This window comes from Pleurodeles waltl, chromosome 2_2 (genome assembly GCF_031143425.1).
Source record: "Pleurodeles waltl isolate 20211129_DDA chromosome 2_2, aPleWal1.hap1.20221129, whole genome shotgun sequence".
Taxonomy (NCBI): domain Eukaryota; kingdom Metazoa; phylum Chordata; class Amphibia; order Caudata; family Salamandridae; genus Pleurodeles; species Pleurodeles waltl.
In genome coordinates, this window is record NC_090439.1 from 1,194,672,729 (window position 1) to 1,194,691,267 (window position 18,539).

The 18,539-nt window shown below is 49.3% G+C and overlaps 1 protein-coding gene across 3 annotated transcripts in view; it reads left to right on the forward strand.

Annotated features, from left to right (window-relative positions):
* Positions 1-18,539, forward strand: part of LOC138283073 (4-galactosyl-N-acetylglucosaminide 3-alpha-L-fucosyltransferase FUT6-like) — a 117,684-nt gene that overhangs the window by 28,631 nt on the left and 70,514 nt on the right. Inside the window, exon 1 of one of the 3 annotated variants that reach the window (XM_069221224.1) lies at positions 7,810-8,063. The exons of 1 other annotated variant lie outside the window; for it this stretch is intronic. The gene's annotated coding sequence lies outside the window, so the exon portion shown is untranslated. Of the gene's footprint in view, positions 1-7,809; positions 8,064-18,539 lie in introns of those variants that run through there. One more of the 3 variants, XM_069221225.1, reaches the window with a different exon arrangement.

The following is an 18,539-nucleotide window of genomic DNA, read 5'->3' on the forward strand; positions in this document are numbered from 1 at the left end:
AGCAGTCCAGTGTGCCAGCAGCACCTCTGTTTCCAAGATGGCAGAGGTCTGGAGCACACTGGAAGAGCTCTGGACACCTCCCAGGGGAGGTGCAGGTCAGGGGAGTGGTCACTCCCCTTTCCTTTGTCCAGTTTCGCGCCAGAGCAGGGCTAAGGGGTCCCCTGAACCGGTGTAGACTGGCTTATGCAGAATTGGGCACATCTGTGCCCAACAAAGCATTTCCAGAGGCTGGGGGAGGCTACTCCTCCCCTGCCTTCACACCATTTTCCAAAGGGAGAGGGTGTAACACCCTCTCTCAGAGGAAGTTCTTTGTTCTGCCATCCTGGGCCAGGCCTGGCTGGACCCCAGGAGGGCAGATGCCTGTCTGAGGGGTTGGCAGCAGCAGCAGCTGCAGTGAAACCCCAGGAAGGGCAGTTTGGCAGTACCAGGGTCTGTGCTACAGACCACTGGGATCATGGGATTGTGCCAACTATGCCAGGATGGCATAGAGGGGGCAATTCCATGATCATAGACATGTTACATGGCCATATTCGGAGATACCATTGTGAAGCTACATATAGGCAGTGACCTATATGTAGTGCACGCGTGTAATGGTGTCCCCGCACTCACAAAGTTCAGGGAATTGGCTCTGAACAATGTGGGGGCACCTTGGCTAGTGCCAGGGTGCCCTCACACTAAGTAACTTTGCACCTAACCTTTACCAGGTAAAGGTTAGACATATAGGTGACTTATAAGTTACTTAAGTGCAGTGTAAAATGGCTGTGAAATAACGTGGACGTTATTTCACTCAGGCTGCAGTGGCAGGCCTGTGTAAGAATTGTCAGAGCTCCCTATGGGTGGCAAAAGAAATGCTGCAGCCCATAGGGATCTCCTGGAACCCCAATACCCTGGGTACCTCAGTACCATATACTAGGGAATTATAAGGGTGTTCCAGTAAGCCAATGTAAATTGGTTAAAATGGTCACTAGCCTGTTAGTGACAATTTGGAAGTAATGAGAGAGCATAACCACTGAGGTTCTGGTTAGCAGAGCCTCAGTGAGACAGTTAGGCACCACACAGGGAACATATACATGCACACCTATGAGCACTGGGGCCCTGTGTGACAGGGTCCCAGTGACACATACATATAGGCCACAAACCTATGAGCACTGGGGTTCTGACCAGCAGGATCCCAGTGACACATAACAACCATACTGAAAACATAGTGTTTTCACTATGAGCACTGAGGCCTGGCTATCAGGATCCCAGTGAGACAGTGAAAACAGTGACAAACACCCTGACATACACTCACAAACAGGCCAAAAGTGGGGGTAACAAGGCTAGAAAGAGGCTACCTTCTCACAAAATGCCTTTCGTCACCCTGGATGGCATTAAGTATGGTTGACTGCCCAACAGTGAGGGATCTCAGGTGGTTCACTGAGGGCAGCAGGGTTGACTGGGGCAGGGCCTGAGGTGCCTGGCTCGAAGGAGATGCCCACCCTCCTGGGTGAGCAGGCACGGGAAACATGATGAGGGGCTGCTGGGAGGGCGGTGCTGGTACGGGGTGGCAGCTGTACCTGTTGTTGTGGTGGGCACAGAGGTGTCCGCCACGGCCAGGGAGCTTCCATCGGATGAGGAGTCGATGTCTGTAGTGTCCCGTTCTGCCTCCGTCGTGGTGCTTCCCTCGCCCTCTGTCCCACTGGTGCCCTCACCGTCGGTGGATTCGGCCTCCAGGCCCATGTGGGATGCAGCTCCCTCCATCACCGCTCCTCTGCCAGATGATGCTAGTGCACACAAGGACAGGGTGACAAAACAATAAGGGGGGAGGGGGGAGACAGAGGATACACTTGGTCAATGCCAGCAACAACACTACTGTTGGTGTACAAAACACACAGGGATCAGCCTTATGCACTAGGCCATGCACTACCAGTTACAAAGCTAGTCACCAGCCCATGGGCTACATTGCCCAAAGCCATTGGCTGCACACCTGAAACCAACAGGACCCTGCCCAGTAGGAGATGCCCACTAACACTATTGGGGTTGGAGTGCTTCAGAGCCTGCCCAAAAAGGGACCTACCCTGCCAGTTCGCCCTGGCCTACGGGCACCCACATCCCACATCCCCCACCCAGGTACACCCTTAATGCACGTAAATTCATGATTCAGAATCTGTACTCAGCCCCTTGTGGCTGCTGTGATGCCTTCAAGCACCCATCCAACTTCGGATAGGCCACCGCCAAGACAGTACGACGGGCACCCCCTCCTGGTTGGGAAGCCAGCCCTAGCTGGGCCTCCGCCGTCTTCCTTGCCCAGTGGCGCTGGTCCTCCCACTGCTTGTGGCAGTGGGTGCTCCGCCTGTCAAAGACCCCCAGGTTCCACACCTCCTTGGCAATGGCACGCCAAATACCCTTTTTCTGATGGGCGCTGACCTGCAGGAAAATATGCATAGAAAAAAGGGTTTAGTCAGACCGTCTGGACTGTTACACTCATGGCCCACAATATCCCTCCCATCCCCTTCTGCACAGACATTGACCACCAGACATGCAGCACTCTGTCCAGGACCCATCAGCACCACCCTACACGAGGCTTACATCCACAGCAATCCATACATTCATCACCCACGCATCATGCTCACAGTGTACTCACCTGTTTGTCTGGAGGACCATAGAGTAAAGTGTACTTGGGTAGGAACCCAACCACCAGTCTCTCCAACTCCTCCGAAGTGAAGGCGGGGGCCCTTTTCCCAGACACTTGAGCCATTGTCGCTTCCAGACACAGGTCACACCAGCATTTGCAGTGTAGGTCCTCTCCTGTTAAAGGTCAGGTAGCAAGTGAGTGAACAGATAGTAAGTGGCGGTCACCGTCCGTGGCCGTGCGTACCGTCACCACCGGCGTACATCACGATTGGCTCCTGGAACCCATAGGGCCCAATGATAACCAATGCAGGGTCGCGTGGCGGTCGTTGACCGCCGACCGCAACAGCACACAACACCAGAGGAATTACCTCATTTCCACTTGTCTCTCCTCACAGGTCAGGCAGCCACCATTTTAGGGGGCACAGGCATGGCACCTAACTGCGTCACAGCAGACATTGGCACACCAACTGGCTTTCGTATTCACATACTGTTTCTGTAAAGGGAAAAATGCATTTTTCATTTCACATATGGATCCACCCTAAAGTTTAACCAGTGATGATGAATAGGAGATGGAGACATCCCCCATGTACAGACCCCTGGTGGACCTGGCGACAATGGAGGACAGACACATTATCCTTACCTAAAGACTTGATAGGGCCACAATCCAAGAAATGTGTACCCAATTGGAGCCAGACCTGATTTCAGCTATCCGCCAGCCCACAGGTATCCCCCCTCTAGTGCAGCTCCTGTCAGTGCTCCATTTCATGGCAAGTGGTTCCTTCCATGCAACAGTGGCCATGGCATCAGGGATGTCTCAGCCAATGTTTTCCAACGTGTTGACCAGAGTGTTGTCTGCCCTACTGAAACACATGCGCAGCTACATTGTATTCCCCCATGTGGAGGATTTGGCCACAGTGAAGGCTGACTTTTATGCCCTGGGACATATCCCCAACATCATTGGTGCCATTGATGGTACACATATTGCATTTGTTCCCCCCCCCCCGGAGAAATGAACAAGTGTTCAGGAATAGAAAAAGCTGTCACTCTCTGAATGTGCAGATGGTGTGTTTGGCAGACCCGTACATCTCCCATGTCAATGCCAAGTATCCTGGCTCTGTGCATGATGCCTTTATTTTGAGGAATAGCATAGGGTGTGGTTAATAGGTGAGCCCATGGTACCCACCCAGTTGATGTAGCTATATGGGTGTGGGGTTGTCCCTAAGAGTGAGTGTGTGGCTAACAGGTATCCCTCGATATTTGCAGGTGACTCTGGTTACCCCAACCCCTCATGGCTACTGACCCCAGTGTGGAATGCCAGGACAAGGGCAGAGGAACGTTACAATGAGGCACAGGGGCGAACAAGGAGGATAATTGAGAGAACCTTTGGCCTCCTAAAGGCCAGATTCCAGTTCCTCCATCTGACAAGTGGCTCCCTGTACTACTCACCCCAGAAGGTGTGCCAGATCATAGTTGCATGTTGCATGTTGCACAACCTGGCCTTGAGACACCAGGTGCCATTTCTGCAGGAGGATGAGCCTGGAGATGGTCTTGTGGCAGTGGTGGAGCCTGTGGACAGTGAGGAAGAGGAGGCAGAGAAAGAAGATGTGGAAAACAGAAGTTCACTCATTCAACAGTACTTCCAGTGACACACAGGAAAGACACTGTAACTTCACCTTCCATTGCAGTTTTGTGTTAGACATTGGACATGGCAGCCTGATTTCCCTGTGTCTAAGGCCACTTACTGTACCCTTTGGCATCTCTATTTTCAGATCTCTGTGCCCCACTTTGGCTCCTGGTGTGTTCACTGCTGCCCACTACAGGTCATACCTATGTATATATAACTGCACATTTGAATTGCAGTGTTTACAGCTTGTTAAACTAATACATATGTCAATCATTTGACAGACTCCATACTTGTATTTGTTCCAAGGGTGTTTATTTATGTGCTAATAAGTGGAGGGGTTATTGCAATGGGCTGGGTTGCTGATGGAGGAACATCCAGGGTAGAGTCCAGTCTATTGATATCACAGGTGCATTTTCCAAGGGGGCATAGGAAGTGGAGCAATGACAGTTCAAGGTGGACAGGGTGACAGAGTGGGACACAAGGATGACAATCAGGAGAATCTTATTTACTGGCAGGGGTCTTGGCATTGTTCTCTGGCTTCTGCCTGGATTGTAGGGACCGTTTGCGTGGTGGTTCTCCTTCTGCAGGGGGAGGAGTGCTCGTGGCCTGTTGTCCCTGTGGCAGGGCCTCCTGTCCACCACCAGCAGCGGAGATGGAAGGCTGGTCATCGGTAAGGCTAGTGTCTGGGGCCCGTTGGTGTGCCACTGCCTCCCTCATGGTGTTGGCCATGTCTGTCAGCACCCCTGCAATGGTGACCAGGGTGGTGTGGATGTCCCTCAGGTCCTCCCTGATCCCCAGGTACTGTCCCTCCTGCAGCCGCTGGGTCTCCTGCAGCTTGGCCAGTATCTGGCCCATGGTCTCCTGGGAATTGTGGTATGCTTCCAGGATGTTGGTGAGTGTCTCGTGGAGAGTCGGTTCCCTGGGCCTGTCCTCCCCCTGTCACACAGCAGTCCTCCCAGCTTCCCTGTTGTCCTGTGCCTCTGTCCCCTGAACCGTGTGCCCACTGAACCCAGGTCCTTGATCGTCCTGTGTTTGTGCGGTTGCCTGGGGTCCCTGTAGTGGTGGACACACTGCTGATTGATGTGTCCTGGGGACAGAGGGATGGACCCGCTGGGTGGGTGCTGTGCTGGGGTTTCCTGAGGGGGGAGGCTTTGTGGTGGTTTGGGAATGTGGCTGGGTCACCAACTGTCCAGAGGTCCCTGATGGGCCAGGTTGGTCATCCTGATCCAGGCGTGCAGAGCTGCTGTCATCACTGTAGGCCTCTTCTGGGGGGGGGACTGGATGTTGCTGGCACCTCCTCTCTGGTGACATTGTGTGGGGGTCCTGTGGGGATGTCAATGCAATGTTATTGTTTTTGCATGTGACATCTTGTGCATGGGTATGTTTCCCTCTACGGTTGTTATTACCAAGGCAGCTTTGGCTTGTGTGAGTTGTGATTTGGTTGTCACTAGTGTGCATGCTGTGGTGATTGGTATCCACGCAGGTCTATGATGGGGGTCCATGCATTGGTATTGGGATGGGTGGGTTGTGAAGGTGGGGTATATGTGAGGTGGTGGAGTGATGGGGTGAGGGTAAGGGTAGGTGTTTGTGATGGCATGCAGGTAGGGGGGGATTAAGTTGTAAAGATTTGACTTACCAGAGTCCAGTCCTCCTGCTAATCCTGCCAGGCCCTCAGGATGCACGATCCCAAAGAATTGCTCCTCCCATGTTGTTAGTTGTGGGGGAGGAGGTGGGGGTCCACCGCAAGTCCTCTGTACAGCTATCTGGTGTCTTGCAATGACGGAACGCACCTTCCCCCATAGGTCGTTCTACCTCCTCCTGATGTCATCCCTTGTTCTGCGGTGATGTCCCACAGCGTTGGCCCTGTCCACGATTCTCTGCCATAGCTCCATCTTCTTAGCAATGGATGTCTGCTGCACCTGTGATCCAAATAGCTGTGGCTCTACCGGATGATTTCCTCCACCATGACCCTTAGCTCCTCCTCTGAGAACCTGGGGTGTCTTTGTGGTGCCATGGGTGTAGTGTGTGTGGTGTGTGTGAGGGTGCTTGGGGTGATGTGTTGGGGTGTGTGCTGTGAGGTGCGTGGTTGGTGTATGGGTGATGGTGTTCTGTAGCTCTGGTTCTGTGGGTGCTCCTGGTGTGTCTCTCTCTCTCTCTGTTGTAAATTCTAGTGGTAAAGGGATGTGGGTAGTATGGGTGTGTGTTTTATAGTGGCATGTGGGTGTGGTGTGTGTATGTGTGTCAGGTGGGTGTAGTTTGAATTGTCCAATGTGGTGTTGTTTTGTTAGGTTGTGTGTATTTTGAGGGCGGCGGTATGTACTTGCAATGGTTTACCGCGGTTGAATGTCCACCGTGGTGATTCGGGGGTCATAATGCTGTGGGCGTAGTTCTTTTGGCGTAACGGTGTAGGTTTTGGTACCGCCAGTTTATCACTGACCTTTGGGCTGGCAGACTTGTGTGTGTGACTGTATAGTGGTGGATTTCTATGTGTGGGTCATAACACGCATAGCGGTATACCGCTACGGTCGCGGTATGTTGGCATCAATCAGCATGGCTGTAAGCAGCACTTACCCCCAATGTCATAATGAGTGCCTATATCTCATTTTGATGTAGTATATACAGAGCCAGCTTCCTACGTTGGTCAATATAGGCAAAGATCATTTCCTACTCAACAAAGGTTAATAAGTAACAGGAGAAGGTGGAAAACAAGTAGATCTGTGTTCAAGGAAGAAACATCTTCCAGAGTGACTGGGTTTTGTGTGGTTAATAGGCACAGGTGGAGCTTTTAACTCACTGGCATAATCTCACATATTTCCAGTAATTTTGCATTACGGTTGTTAAGTGAATTTCCCAAAATAAAATTATTGTGCCATATTGCATAATTACATGCCATTCAGGTCAAATCTTAGCACAAGCACACAGGGACAACACAAATGACCAGAATGTGAGCAGATGCTGTTTGAGGGTGTTTGTGATTATTGCACTAAATTTTAGTGTGAAATGTGCCCTTGCATTGAAGGCTTTTTCTGAGATGTAATTTAGCACCAATTTCCAGTTTTACATTTTGCATATTCATGTGCAATTTTGCATAATTTTTCTAAAATTTCCTTTAATTGCTCAAAAGTAAATTTTGCACACCCCTAATGATGAGGAGCAGCTCACACTGCATCTTATGAACTGTGCACTCTGCGGCCTGAGGTGTTAAATTCACTGCACCAGCCTGTTTCTACACGCCGGGTCTTGCAGTACCATGGCCTCTGGGTCTGTGATTTGGTTTCCTAGAGCATGAGCTGGACCGTGGACTGAACATAGAGCTCCATTCTCTCACGGCTCTGAGCCTCACCTCTCACACACTCACCACACTGCTGGTCACATGACCTGACTCCTGTACCACGAGACATGCATCACTGACTGGCATTGCAGTCTTCTTAGGCAAGTACGTAATTGTGTCTGAAAACAAACAATACTGTGTCCAGTCCCTCCCCACTACGAGGTTTCCTCCTCCCCAGTCTCTGTGGGGCACCTCCTCCTTCCTTTTTTTCCAGTGCTTCCTCCTCCCTATGCTCTGTGCTGTTCCCTCTCCCTCCCTGTCCAAGTCCCTGGGTCCTGAGTGTAACTGCTCCAACACCCTTGTGAACCTCGGACACTCCCCTGCTGAGTCCTCCCCAGTATTGGCTTCCTACATCCACAGGTGGGTCGCTGCGGATGCGGTAGTGTGATGAAATCTCCTTGCTGCTAGCTCCTCAGTGTGACTACTCCCAACTTTCTGTGCAGCCAGACACTCCTCTGCCTCGCCTTCCTCGGTGGAGTCTTCCTGCATCCACAGGTGGGTGCTTGTGACTGTGGTGTGGTGGGGTGGGGTGTGGTGTAGTCAGCCTGAAGCTAGGTCCTGGCTGTAACTTTTCCAACATCTCTGTGCAGCCAGACACTCCTCTGCCTAGCCTTCCTCGGTGGAGTCTTCCTGCATCCGCAGGTGGGTGCTTGTGACTGTGGTGTGGTGGTGCGTGATGTGATAAGCCTGATGCTGTGTCCTGGATGTGACTGTTCTTGCCTCGTTCTGCAGCCAAATACTCCTCTGCTGAGCCCTCCTCAGTGATGAGTACCTGCATCCACAGGTTAGTGGTTATGACTGTGAAGGTGTGTAGTCGTGTGTGGTGTGGTGTGGTGTTGCCAGCCTCCAGCTGGGTCCCGGACAACACTGTTGCCACCTTTCTGTGCAGCTGGCTACACCTGTACTGAGCCCTCCTTGGTGGTGAGTTCCTACATCCACAAGTGGGTGCTTGTGACTGTGGAGGTGTGTGATGTGGTTTGGTGTGGTGCAGTGAGCCTCCTGCTGAGTCCTGGATGTGACTGTTCCCACCTCTCTGTGCAGCCGGATACACCTGTGCTGAGCCCTCCTCAGTGGTGTATTCCTGCATCCACAGGAGTGTGCTTGTGACTGTGGTGGTGCTTGGGGTGATGAGGCTGCTGTTGGATCCTGGATATGACTGTTCACGCCTCTTTGCAGCCATACACTCCTCTGTTGAGCCCGCAATGGTGGAGTTTTCCTTCATCCACAGGTCGGTGCTTGTACGTGTGGAGATGTAGTCAGCCTCCTGTTGAGTCCTGGATGTGACTGTTCCCACCTCTCTGTGCAGCCAGATACACCTGTGCTGAGCCCTCCTCGGTTGTGTTCCTGCATCCGCAGCTGGGTGCTTGTGAAGGTGTGTGGTGTGGTGTGGTGCAGTGCAGTCAGTCTGGTGCTGGGACCTGGATGTGACTTCCTACCTCTCTGTGCAGCCAGATACACCTGTGTTGAGCCCTCACCGGTTGTGTTCCTGCATCCACAGTTGGCTGCTTGTGACTGTGGAGGTGTGTGTTGTGGTGTGGTGCAGTGCAGTCAGTCTGCTGCTGGGACCTGGATGTGGCTGTTCCCACCTCTCTGTGCAGCTAGATACACCTGTGCTGAGCCCTTCTCGGTTATGTTCCTGCATCCACAGGTGGGTGCTTGTGACTGTGGAGGTGTGTGTTGTGGAGCAGTCAGCCTGGTGCTGGGTCCTGGATGTGACTGTTCCCACCTCTCTCTGCAGCCAGATACACCTGTGCTGAGCTCTCCTCGGTGGTGTGTTCCTGCATCCACAGGTGGGTGCTTGTGACTGTGGAGGTCTGTGGTGTGGTGCAGTCAGCCTGGTGCTGGGACCTGCATGTGGCTGTTCCCACCTCTCTGTGCAGCCAGATACAGATGTGGTGTGCCCTCCTTGGTGGTGTGTTCCTGCATCCACAGGTGGGTGCTTGTGACTGTGGAGGTGTGTGGTGTGGTGCAGTCAGCCTGGTGCTGGGTCCTGGATGTGACTGTTCCCACCTCTCTGTGGACCCAGATACACCTGTGCTGAGCCCTCCTCGGTGGTGTTCCTGCAACAACAGGTGGGTGCTTGTGAGTGTGGAGGTGTGTGGTGTGGAGCAGTCAGATGTGGTGAGCCCTCCTCGGTGGTGTTCCTGCATCCACAGGTGGGTGCTTGTGAGTGTGGAGGTGTGTTGTGTGGAGCAGTAAGATGTGGTGAGCCCTCCTCGGTGGTGTGTTCCTGCATCCACAGGTGGGTGCTTGTGAGAGTGGTGTAGTTCAGCCTCCTGCCAGGCCTGTGCCCAGCACCAGCCTTCGCTTCAAGCGGTGCTGCTGACTCTGGCAGTGCGTGAAAACACAAGGGTAACAATGAACACTCGAGAGAGAAATGAAAAGACCTCATGGAAAGCACATCACAGCCCCCTGGGTGAGACCTAACTCAGTTCTTACAGTGAGTAACGAGCTGCCCTCAGTGCCTGCTCGGGTGTGCTGAAGAGAGGGTGCAGGGGTATATTAGTGCGGACTGTGGGGGCTGAGTCTGTTCTCATAGAAGGACACGTGCATGCTTCCTGGAGTTCCTCCAAGCGGATGAAGTGGTTTCCTCTTGCCTCTGTGTCGGTGGCACCGGTATTTCCTGCTCTGACGGGGCAGCTGTCTGTGAGATGCATTCCGAGTTCCCTGTTCGCGGATAAACCTTTCTTTGCAGTTTGCATGTTTTGAGGTGCATTTGGTGTGGGTGCGTGCACCCGGTGTTTTCATGCATTCATTTCCTCCTCACAGCTTTCTGTTTTCGGACTTTGAGTTTATAGGAGTGACGTGTCCGGCGTCCCAGCCACACCCGGAGCTTGTCTCTCTGGGGGGCGGGGGTCGAGCTCTTCACAACACAAACCTCCACCCGAGGAACCCCACACCTGCAGGTCTATTCTTACACCTTGTAGTAAGTGCTGCTCACCGTTCATCAGTGGAAACTTGCTACAAACTGGGCTGAACTTATTCTCAGCCCCCCTCAAATCCAGGGAGCGGAGCCCCATTTAAAGTCACTTTTATACACGTTGGCAGGGTCTCCTCTAGAGGGTGGAGATCTGTCTATGGTAATGATAGGGAGATGGTTAAAAGGGTATTAAATTAAAAAGAGTCAAAATACTTTTATACTAAATATTAATGTAAATGAACTTCAAATATATAATTTAATTGTAGAAACAAATGCTACATCATTGACTTAGTTTGTTTATAAACATTCATTTTTTATATTAAATTGAATTCATTATTTATCTTAAGGTTCGAATGAAAACAAATAAATGCAGGATTTGTATTTATTTATTAAGCAGAAAAAATAGTTATGAGCACAATTGACTTTTTTCTAAATAGGGTTATGTCAATGTTCAAGTTTAAACAAAGTTATTAATATATTTTTGTAATAAAATAATGATGTATGTACATTCAATTAAAAAAACAAAGCTTACAGGGATGTTATAGTTATGTTCTGAACTTACTCGCTCAAAAACATAAAAATTCAGTAGTTATTGTACTGTTTAGCTCAAGTGACTGGAACTTACGCCCTACGGTGACTATTACTCACGCCCTCGCCATGCACAGTTGTTTCCTTCAATAATTTGAGTTCTAATGTTTCATCTATATTTGTAATGACCTGTAGCATCTGGGGTAATTAGCGGTGCATGGCAAGGGCGCGAGTCATAGTTACCTTACAGCATGAGTTATACTTACTTAAGTTAACTCTAACCATAACAGATGAATTTCTACGGTTTTCTACGAGTAAATTCAGAACCTAGCTATTACGTACGTATAACCTTTGGTTTTTTAAAGTGAATTTCAGTTTTTTTTAATTCGATTTCCTAACTATAACGTTCCTGGAACCTTTGATTTCAAACAGTATTTTTAGGCATTGTTTAGCAAATTATTTATGTATGAATTAGCCCTGAGCGTGGAGGCCGGTAGCGGTTCCACTCACCATGTCCTGAATTATTTCAAGCGTCTTAAATTTAAGGTACTTTGGGATGCATGGCAGATGTCGAATGCATGGAATACATGGGTCAGGAAATACAGAATCTCAAATATACCTTCATATTTACAGCCGAGGAATAATATATTCCCGTCTACATTTCATGAGTCTGCATAATCCAAATACATTGAATATGGTTTAAAAATTATCGGCAAATACATTTTGGACCAGTGAATTTGTATCCTTTCGGATTCAAAAGAGGAGTTTACTCTCCCTTCCAAATACATTTATGAATACCTTCAGGTGTGGGATATTCTATGAAGAATCAGCCTTTCACATGGAAACCTAATTACTTTTTTGACTTACTGTTTTAAGACAAGGCATAGGATTACCACTGGTGAACACCATACCTGTTTAAGACAAGGCGTAGGATTACCACTAGTGTACACCATACCTGTTTGAGACAAGGCATAGGATTACCACTGGTGAACACCATACCTGTTTAAGACAAGGCGTAGGATTACCACTAGTGTACACCATACCTGTTTGAGACAAGGCGTAGGATTACCACTGGTGAACACCATCCCTGTTTAAGACAAGGCGTAGGATTACCACTGGTGAACACTGTCTTAAACAGGGATGGTGTTCACCAGTGGTAATCCTACGCCTTGTCTTAAACAGGGATGGTGTTCACCAGTGGTAATCCTACGCCTTGTCTTAAAACAGTAAGTCAAAAAAGTAATTAGGTTTCCATGTGAAAGGCTGATTACCATCCCTGTTTAAGACAAGGCGTAGGATTACCACTGGTGAACACCATCCCTGTTTAAGACAAGGCGTAGGATTACCACTGGTGTACACCATACCTGTTTGAGACAAGTTGTAGAATTACCACTTGTGAACACCATACCTGTTTAAGACAAGGCGTAGGATCACCACTGCTGAACACTAGGATTACCACTGGTGAACACCATACCTGTTTAAAACAAGGCGTAGGATTACCACTGCTGTACACCATACCTGTTTGTGGCAAGGTGTAGAATTACCACTTGTGAACACCATACCTATTTCCCATACTAGGCAGAACTATCTGAATATTCTGGCTAATAAATGGTCCCATAAACTGGGACATGTGGTCTATATATATGTAATTAATTATGCTTTTATTTTTCCTTTATGTATGCAATATAAACCAGATTAAATCCTCCTATTTTACCAAAATAGTCTGAATGTTGAATTCAACACCTGAGTTGATGACTAAGTGGACTAAAGGGAATAAAGAGCCTTTATTTATGTCCTGGATGTGGTTCGAGGAATGCAGATATAGTACATATGTCAGCACTCTGTCCCTCTCTTCAAACTATAGGCTGCTGATCTGAAAATCTACAGGTGGAGATGGAATACAATGTACAAAACATTATGGGGCATATTTACAATAAAGTGGCGAATCACGGCTGTAGGAGGCTGGCCTGACTTGTAGTGGGTACCTATGGTACTTACACCTTATACCAGATCCAGTTATCCCTTATTAGTGTAGTGTAGTCAGTGTCTAGAATCCAGGCTCTCTAGCGATAGCTGTAGCTGAGCAGCCAAGGCTTATCTAGCAGACATGCAAAGCTCATGCAATACCACTGTAGTCACACAGCACTTACACACATGGAAGAATACAGACAGTGTTACAAAAATAAAGGTACTTTATTTTAGTGACACAATATCAAAAAGTACTAGAGGCAACCCTCCAATAGGAGGTAAGTAATACACAAATTAAATACACTAGTTGTCAGAAATAGGCATAGGAATAGTTAGAAAACAGTGCAAATAGTGTAACGCACAATAGAAAATAGTGGACCCAGGGAGAGCACAAACCATATAGTAAAAAAATGGAATGCGAGAGTGTCACGACCACCCAGGTAAGTGGAGTGTGTAGAGGGTCTCTGGGGGTACCAGTAAAGCACAAAGGTAAGTACCACAACACCCCAGCAACGAGCAAAGCAGGAGTAAATTGCTAGAATTTCCCCAGAACACACACTTAGAAGCAAAGAAGAGAATTGCAAAAACGCAGAGATGAGTTCAAGAAACCAACAGTGGATTCCTGAAGAGAAAGACCTTTGGAAAGAAGGGACTATGTCAAAAAGACACAGCAGAGTCCAGTGGGGGCAGGAGCTCCTACCCACCAAGCTGAAGATAGCAGGAGTTGGTCCACGGTGAGGAAATAAAGTCAGCACTGCAGCCCTGGAGTCAGAGTCGAGGTCCTGGAGGATGCAAGTGATGTCCCACGCAGGAAGGAAGACTGCAGTTGGGTTTGTGTTTCTAGAATCTACCAACAAGCCTTTGCACAGGCAAAACTCACAAGTGGCGGAAAGTGGTGCTTCCGGGGACCAGGAAGGCCCAGGAGGACTCAACCCAGGAGGGGTAGTCAGAGGGGGCCCTCAGCATCGCAGAGAGCCCACAGAAGCACAGGCAGCTTGCACAGGAGTCCTACAGTTTGGGGACACAGAAGGTGCAAATGGAGCCCACACAGCACTACGAAAAGGAGTCCCATGCCACTGGAGGGTCACTGAGGGAGCTGTGATTTACAACAAGGAGTTCTGGGGGCTGGAGATGCACAAAGACTAAAGACCCCGTGGAAGAGGTGCCAACGAGCCTTGGCATCTACAAAGGACAGTGCACGGGGTACTGTCCTGCGTGGGAGAGCAAGGGCTTATCTCCACCAAAGTTGGGCAGCTGGTAAAGAGGACCATCTGGACCACTTCGGACCACCACCTGTGTTGCATCATCCAAGCAGCTCAGCAGGAAAGGGGATCCACTCAGCCAGTCATTGTTGCTGTTGGTGCCTGCAGATGCAGGGGAGTGACTACTTCATTCCAAGGGAGATTCCATCTTCTTTCCTTTGCAGACTGAAGACGGGCTGTTCTCAGAGGATGCACAACCAGGGAAGTGTCGCAGAAGCTGGAAGGAGACAGAGAAACAGTGTTTCAGGCAAAGTCTTTGTCTTTGTTGCAGATTGTCGGGTCCTGGAGAGTCCAAATGCAGTTTCCTTGGTAAGAAGTCTAAGTAAGATATGCAGAGGAATCCTGCTGGAATCTTGCAAGCCAAATCTGAGGACCCACCCAAGAGATAGACCCTAAGTAGCCCTAAAAGGGGGACTGGTCACCTGACCGGGTAAGCACCTATCAGGCGAGGGCTCTGATGCCACCTGACTGGCCTGGCCACTCAGATGCTCCCAGAGTTACCTGCTAATCTTGGAAACAAGATGGCAGAACCCAGAGACCCTCTGGAGAAGCTCTGAACACCACCCCTGGGTCACTCCCCTTTCTATTGTCCTGTTCCGTGCCAGAGCAGGGACTGGGGGTCCCTGAACCAGTGTGGACTGGTTAATGCACAGAGAGCACCAAATGTGCCCTTCAAACCAAACCGGTAGCTTGTATTCCCCTCCCAAGCCAGTCACACCTATTTTCAAAGTGTTACCTCCTTCTCCCAAGGGAAATCCTTCATTCTGCCTTCCTGGGCTTGATCAGATCAAGCAGCAGGAGGGCAGAAACTTGTCTAAGGGTTGGCAGCAGTTGGGCAGCCGGGAAAACCCTGTAAGGCTGGTAGTAGCAATGCTGGGGGTCCCCCGAGGAGCCCCAGAGTGCATGAAATCATACTTCCAATACTTGCAACAGTATTCAGGTTCGGAGTTATCATTATGTAGCTGGACATAGGTCCAGTACACACATAAAATGGCATCCCCACACTCACAAAGTCCAGGAAAATAAATCTGGATTTTGTGGGGATATCTCTTCTAGTGCAGGGGTTCCCTCACACACAGATACCTGCACTCTGCCCTCTGGGCTGAGAGGGTCTACCAAAGGGGTGACTTATAGTGACCTGCTCTAGTGACCTGTAGTGAGTGGTGTAAGTACCATAGGTACCCAGTACAAACCAGACCAGCCACCTACAGGTATCCATCTTTGTTTTTTGAGGTGTCTTTGGGCCCACCCTCCTGGACAGAACTTTGGGGACCTAAGGACTCATTTTCTTTATTTTGAGGGTGTTCCACCTTTTTCTCTTCGGGGGCTTTCCTAATTCTTTCTTTTGGTCACCCCGTCCAGTTCTAGTTTTGGACTCCCTAGTTCTCACCCAATGATCAGTCTTACTCCCAAACCCCTTGGGGGAGACTGTCCTACATCTACTTGGCACTGGTGCAACTTGTCCTGGACACAATTACTTAAAAGATGATCTTTCATCATTAAATTGTACAGCCGCTCTTAATCATGTACTGTGTTGCCTTCTAACCAACCACCTAACATGTGTACTGCTAGAACACTGCCTACATGTCATTAATAAGGGATAACTGGAACTGGTATAATGTGTAAGTACCTTCGGTACCACCACACACCAGGCCAGCTTCCTACAAATGGGGACTGCTGTGGAAAACCCACAGCAACTCCCGTTGCACGCCCCTTCAACGCAAAGCACTGTGTGTGAAGGGGCCATATTTATAAAATGTTGACAAGCCGCAAAAAGTGTCTTAACACCGCCTTGGAAATACGGTGGAGTGCACAGTGACGCTCTGGTGGTGCTAGAGGCTTCTAAACAAGCTCCTATGGTGGGAATTTATTTTCACTGTTTCAGCCTTTCTGCTAGTTTCTTGACTTCAGTTTGTGTCTTTCTGCTCGTTTTGTGTCCTCTGTTTCTGCCCTTCTGCCCATTTCTTGCTCACTGTGCTTCCTGCTCATTTCAGACCCTGTTTCTGCCTTTCTCCTCATTTTCTGCTTGTTTCTTTCTCTCTGTTTCTGCCTTTCTGGTAATTTCTTCCCTGTTTGTGCCTTTCGGACAGTTTTCTGTTCTTTTCTTTCCATTTGTGCCTTTCTGTTTGTTTCTTGTTATTATTAATTCTGTGTGCCATAAATATATGTATATGTGTATATATATACATATATGATGGCACTTTCAACTATCATGGAGGGCCTCCCGATGCCCCAGGGACAACCACCTGATGTTTTTTGGATGTGGGGGCCTGTGGCCACCCCACTGCCCTGGAGACCGCCACCTACCCAGGGCTCTTGTAGTATGCTGGAGAGGGCCTCCTGGCCCCGTCCCGCTGCCCTGGGGTGATCTCATAATTAATACTGGAGGGCTGCGACCTCTGCTACCCCGAGGATTACCACCCGGGGCAACATGTTATATTGAGTGGGGTGCATGAGGCCCCCTCACTGCCCAGGGGACCACCACCACTCGGGGCAACACAGTATTTGGATTGGGGGGGCATGTGGCCCCCTGCTGCCCTTGGAACCACCACCTCCCCGGGGCAGCACAATGCTCAGCTAATTACTCCACATTTTATATCACTGATGACACCTTTTTTGGCATCTTTGATATTCTCACTGCAACATTTACAATAAAATGATTTTTCAAAACTGTGCATGGTGAGGGCACGAGATATAATTACCTTAGAGCGCGAGTTATAGTTATTTGAAATAACTCTAACTATAACTGCTGAATTTTTAAGTTTTTGTGCAAGTGAATTCAGGACCTAACCATAAAGTCCCTGTTTTCAGTGAAATAAAATATATTTTTATTTATTTTTATATATATATATATATATATATATATATATATATATATATATATATACACGCATATATGTCTTTTTTATATATATATATATATATATATATATATGTATGTACACATAAAAGATCAAAAGTTACAGAAATGTTATAGTTAGGCTACCATTTTAAACGTGCAATACCATAGAAATTCACCAGTCAAAGTTATCTCAAGTAACTATAATTCATGCGCTAAGGTAACTATAACTTGCTCCCCCGGCCTGGGCGAAGGGGACCTGCGTGGCCCCCCACCCCAGGCTGATCTCACTTCGGGGGCACCATCCCCTGAGATGTGGCCACATTTTTCTGGGGGGCCCATGGCCCCCTCCCTAGTCAATCTTTGCCCCAGAGAACCCATCCTCCGGGGCGTGGCCTAATCAATATTTTTGAGTGGGGAGGAAGGCCACCTGGCCCCCCTCCCCAGGGCCAGTATTGGCCCTGAGAACCCCAACCCCCTGGGCCTGGCCACATGACTTGGGTGCCTCACAGGACCCCCAGTCACAATGTTGGGGACCGGGGGGGAGCATGAAGGCCCCTCAATCCCAGTTAAAGCAGCTTCCTCTCTATACATTAAATGTAATTAGATTTTTAAAAGTTCACATAACTTTGCTTAGTTTTACATTGTTTCCTATGGGGTTCTATTTAAATCCCTACCACCACTATTTTCTGTGGTTACAGTGGTTGGCCATGTGTGACGCTGGACTTGCTCCAGGCGTTTTCAGTCCTCTTTTGCTGAAGTAACTATAGAAGCTCAGTCTGTGAACAAGAACAATCCTACTTCTTTCTTGGTGTGCTCATATCCGTCCCTAAAATCCTCCCCACCCCTCACTTAACCCCTCTTTACTACTCCCACAACCCCTCCTCTTTAGTAGTAAGTATTCTGCATTTCCCTCCACCCTTCCCACAATTACTATTAAAACGTAGGCACACATGTGTGGAGAACTCCGCAGTTGGACAGAGACCTCTGCATAGAAGAGCAGAGGCCTCAGCACAAAAGAGAGGGCAGAGGTGGAGACCTCCCGCACAAAAGCAAGGGGAGAGCTGGAGACCTCAGAAGAGAGTGGAGAGCTGGAGACCTCAGCACAGAAGAGACAGGAGAGCTGGAGACCTCAGCACAGAAGAGACGGGAGAGCTGGAGGCCTCAGCACAGAAGAAAGCGGATAGGTGAGTCCTCAGCACAGAACAGAAGAGAGGGGAGAGGTGAGTCCTCAGCACAGAAGAGAAGGGAGAGGTGAGACCTCAGCACAGAAGAGAAGGGAGAGGTGAGTCCTCAGCACCAAAGAGAAGGGAGAGGTGAGACCTCAGCACAGAAGACAGGGGAGGGACCTCAGCACAGAAGAGAAGGGAGGGAGAGGTGAGACTTCAGCACTGAAGAGAAGGGAGAGGTGGGTCCTCAGCACAGAAGAGAAGGGAGAGGTGGGTCCTCAGCAC